At 44.9% G+C, this 5,176-nt stretch overlaps 1 non-coding gene across 1 annotated transcript; it reads right to left on the reverse strand.

The window, feature by feature from the left end:
* Window positions 1–1,015: 1,015 nt before the first annotated feature.
* LOC144592512 (U2 spliceosomal RNA) lies at window positions 1,016–1,206 on the reverse strand. The gene has a single exon (XR_013547139.1). It is a non-coding gene; the product is annotated as a U2 spliceosomal RNA (small nuclear RNA).
* Window positions 1,207–5,176: the final 3,970 nt, after the last annotated feature.

Raw genomic sequence — 5,176 nt, forward strand, 5'->3', positions numbered from 1 at the left:
TAAATCGATTTGTACCAGCATCTGCAGTTATTTTCTTATAATACTGTGACAAACATGGACAAATTAAACTCATCCAAACCCCTTGTACATGGTCCATGTCCATGTGGCCCTTGTACATTCTCCGTCTGTTCATGTACCTGTCTAAATGCCTCTTAAATGGCATTATTGTATCTGCTTCCACCACTTTCCCTTGCAGGACGTACATCATCTATCATTCTAGCTGAAGGTAGGCACAAAATGCTGGAGTAACTCAGCGGGACAGGCTGCATTTCTGGAGAGGAAGAATGGGTGACGTTTCTCATCGAGACCCTTCTTCACACTGAGAGTCACGGGAGAAGAAAGGTCTCGACCCTAAACGTCACCCATTCAACAGATGATGCTGCCTGTCCCGTCGAGTTACTCCAGCATTTTGTGTCTATCTTCAGTGTAAACCAGCATCTGCAGATCCTTTCTACCATTCTAGCTGTATTTGTAAATCTCCTCTAAAATTTTCCCCCTTATCCTTACTATTTGAAATTTCCATCCTGTGTTGAAGACCATCTTTGCTATCTATGCCTCTCATCATTTCATAAACTTTCACCAGGTCGCCTCTCGCCAGGCAGCCTCCGATAATCCAGGTAAAACATAGAAACATAGAAACATAGAAAATAGGTGCTCACCAACGTCTTATACAACTGCAACATGACCTCACAACTTCTATAATCAATACTCTGACTGATGAAGGCCAAAGTGCCAAAAGCCTTTTTGATCACCTTATCTACCTGCGACTCGACCTTCAAGGAACTATGCACTTGCACTCATAGATCCCTCCGCTCTACAACACTCCCCAGAGGCCTACCATTCACTGTGCAGGTCCTGCCCTTGTTCAACGTCCCAAAATGCAACACCTCACACTTCTCTGCATTAAATTCCATCAACCATTCCTCCGCCCACCTGGCCAATCGATCCACATCCTGCTGCAATCGTTCACAACCATCTTCACTATCTGAAAAACCACTAACTTTTGTATCAACAAAAAAAATAATCCGTTCCCAGAGGCACTGCAATACCAGGTCGATGCTTGGAGTGGATGGAGCAAGCCTCTATTCCATCTCCCTGTTCCAAAAATCAATTTAATATATGGTCCCTAGATAAGGGACGTATCTGATATTTAACTGATAAGAACAGATACTACACTTGCTCTTAGCCAAAAGGCCGGGAAGCGATGTGCGGAATCGTTGATCGGTGTGGACTCGGTGGGACAAAGGGCCTAAGATGCTATGAGGCTGCAGGGTGACTTGGACAGGTTGTGTGAGTGGGCGGATGCATGGCAGATGCAGTTTAATGTGGATAAGTGTGAGGTTATCCACTTTGGTGGTAAGAATAGGAAGGAAGAGTATTATCTGAATGGTGTCAAGTTAGGAAAAGGGGACGTACAACGAGATCTGGGTGTCCTAGTGCATCAGTCATTGAAAGGAAGCATGCAGGTACAGCAGGCAGTCGAGAAAGCCAATGGAATGTTGGCCTTCATAACAAGAGGAGTATAGGAGCAAATAGGTCGTTTTGCAGTTGTACAGGGCCCTAGTGAGACCGCACCTGGAGTACTGTGTGCAGTTTTGGTCTCCAAATTTGAGGAAGGATATTCTTGCTATTGAGGGCGTGCAGCGTAGGTTTACTAGGTTAATTCCCAGAATGGCGGGACTATCATATGTTGAAAGACTGGAGCGACTAGGCTTGTATACACTGGAATATAGAAGGATGAGGGGGGATCTTATCGAAACGTATAAGATTATTAAAGGGTTGGACACGTTAGAGGCAGGAAACATGTTCCCAATGCTGGGGGAGTCCAGAAAAGGGGCCACAGTTTAAGAATATGGGGTAGGCCATTTAGAACTGAGATGAGGAAAAACGTTTTCAGTCAGAGAGTTGTGAATCTATGGAATTCTCTGCCTCAGAAGGCAGTGGAGGCCAATTCTCTGAATGCATTCAAGAGAGAGCTAGATAGAGCTCTTAAGGATAGCGGAGTCAGGGGGTATGGGGAGAAGGCAGGAACGGGGTACTGATTGAGAATGATCAGCCATGATCACATTGAATGGCGGTGCTTGCACGAAGGGCCGAATGGCCTTCTCCTGTCTATTGTCTATTGTCTATTGTCTATTGTCTATTGTCTATTGTCTATTGTCCATTGTCTATTGTCTATTGTCTATTGTCTATTGTCTATTGTCTATTGTCTACTTCTGCATTGTATCTATAAAGTAAACTCAACCAAACTAAAGCCCTGACCTACAAAGGTAAGTAGGGAGCGTGCCTTCTTTACAACCCCTCTCCACTTATGTTGCAACTTTCAGGGAAAGTGAAAAAGGATATTAAAGGCAAGAGGTTTAGTCATCTAACTTAAGAAAAAAAATCGTGCTTTAAACAATGTGCTTATCTCATCAACTCTGCAAAAAATCTGTGGCCGCAAGTAAGGACAGTCAAAATGTGTCAGGTTCAGGGTGGCATGGTGGCACAGCGGTAGATTTGCTGCCTTACAGCGCCAGAGACTCTGGTTTGATCCTGACTACGGGTGCTGTCTGTATGGCGTTTGTACATTCTCCCCACGACCTGTGTGGGTTTTCTCAGGTAGGTCAGTTTACTCCCACATTCCAAAAACTCCGAAGGTTTGTAGGCTAATTGGCTTGGTGTAAATTGTCCCCCGTGTGTGTAGGATAGTATTAATGTGCAGAGATCGCTGGTCGGTGAGGAACCAGTGGGCCGAAAGGCTGGTTTCCATGCTGTATCTCTAAACTAAATTAAACTAAAATTATTCCTGCTGTTTTACTCTGCAGGCTACAGTCACGGTCAATGTTACACAAACCCTGAAGGTCAGATCAGTGGCAATTGTGTTTGTTTGTCAACCACCAGGCTCACCAACCAAGCATGATTAAAGCAAGGAAGACAGTAAAGGTGTAAACAGTGGAACAAGGAAAAGTAAAAGTGCAAACAAGTGCAAAAAAGTGCAAAACTCCTGCATTATGAAAGCATTTTGGCAGGAAAATAAAAATAAACAGCATGTCAAAGGCAACTGGGTGGAATACAACAAGGTGCATCAATTGGTCACAATATACATGGAGAAGGTGCAGATGTTTTTCATGGACAATAACGTTCTTGAGCTGAAAGAACACCAACATTAAATGATTTGGACGAAGGGGATTGAAGGCTTTGTGGCAAAATTTGTGGATGATACGAAAATTGAAACATATAAGATAATTAGGGGATAATTAGGGGATTGGACACATTAGAGGCAGGAATCATGTTCCCAATGTTGGGGGAATCCAGAACAAGGGGCCACAGTTTAAGAATAAGGGGTAGGCCATTTAGAACGGAGATGAGGAAGAACTTTTTCAGTCAGAGAGTGGTGAAGGTGTGGAATTCTCTGCCTCAGAAGGCAGTGGAGGCCAGTTCGTTGGATGCTTTCAAGAGAGAGCTGGATAGAGCTCTTAAGGATAGCGGAATGAGGGGGTATGGGGAGAAGGCAGGAACGGGGTACTGATTGAGAGTGATCAGCCATGATCGCATTGAATGGCGGTGCTGGCTCGAAGGGCTGAATGGCCTACTCCTGCACCTATTGTCTATTGTCTATTGTCTATAGGTGGAGGGGCAGGTAGCATGGAGCAAGCAGGAACTCTGCAGAAAGACTTGGACAGGTTGGGAGAGTGGGCAGAGAAGTGGCAGATGGAATATAGTGTTGCAAAGTGTGGAGTCATGCATTTTGGTAATAGGAATAAAGGCATAGACTATTTTCTAAATGGGGTAAGAACCCAGAAATCACAGGTGCCAAAGGATTTGGGAGTTCTGGTGCAGGATTCCCAAAATGTTAATCTGCAGGTCGAATTGGTGGTAAAGATAGCAAACTCAATGCTTGCATTTATTTCACGAGGGCTTGGATACAAAAACAGGGATGTAATGTTGAGGCTCTACAAGGCGCTGGTAAGGCTGCATTTGGAACATTGTGAGCAATTCTGGGACGGATGTGCTGGCTCTGGAGAGGGTCCAGAGGAGGTTTAACAAGAATGATCCCAGGAATGAGTCGGTTAACTTATGGTGAGCGTTTGTCGGCACTGGGCCTGTACTCGCTGGAGTTTAGAAGAAAGAGGGGAGACCTTATTGAAACACACAGAATAGTGAAAGGCTTGGATAGAGTGGATGTGGAGAGGATGTTTCCACTAGTGGGCGAGTCTAGGACCAGAGGTCATAGCCTCAGAATTAAAGGACCTTCTTTTAGGAAGGAGAGGAGGAGAAATTTATTTAGTCAGAGGCTGGTGAATCTGTGGAATTCTTTGCCACAGAAGGCTGTGGAGGCCAAGTCAGTGGATAGTTTTAAGGCAGAGATAGATAGATTCTTGATTAGTACTGGTGTCAGAGGTTATGGGGAGAAGGCAAGAGAATGGGGTTTAGTTTAGTTTAGTTTAGTTTTGTTAGTTTAGTTTAGTTTAGTTTAGTTTAGAGATGCAGCATGGGTACAGGCCCTTCGGCCCATCGAGTCCGCGCTGACCAGCGATCCCCGCACATTAACCATTATCCTACACACTAAGGACAATTTACAAATTTGGCTTGATTGTACTTAATGGATAATATTATCTGTCTTGATTAGATGGCATGCAAAACAAAGCTTTTCACTGTACATTGGTACAGGTGACAATAATAAACCTAAACTCAAACCCTGTTTCTCTCACCACAGATGCTACCTGACCTGCTGAGTGTCTCAGGTAGTGTAAGAAAATAACTGCAGATGCTGGTACAAATCGAAGGTATTTATTCACAAAATGCTGGAGTAACTCAGCAGGTCAGGCAGCATCTCAGGAGAGAAGGAATGGGTGATGTTTCGGGTCAAGACCCTTCTTCAAAGGAAGGATATAGGTGGAGACTAGAAGATAGAGGGAGAACTGGGAAAGGGGGGGGGGGGGGGAAGAGATGGGCAGAGGAACTATCTAAAGTTGGAGAAGTCAATGTTCATACCGCTGGGCTGCAAGCTGCCCAAGCAAAATATGAGGTGCTGTTCCTCCAATTTCCGCTGGGCCTCACTATGGCACTGGAGGAGGCCCATGACAGAAAGGTCAGACTGGGAGTGGGAGGGGGTGTTGAAGTGCTCAGCTACCAGGAGATCAGGTTGGTTAAGGCGGACTGAGTGAAGGTGCTGCCTGACCTGTTGAGTTAC

The sequence above is a fragment of the Rhinoraja longicauda genome, chromosome 3, assembly GCF_053455715.1.
Source record: "Rhinoraja longicauda isolate Sanriku21f chromosome 3, sRhiLon1.1, whole genome shotgun sequence".
NCBI lineage: Eukaryota > Metazoa > Chordata > Chondrichthyes > Rajiformes > Arhynchobatidae > Rhinoraja > Rhinoraja longicauda.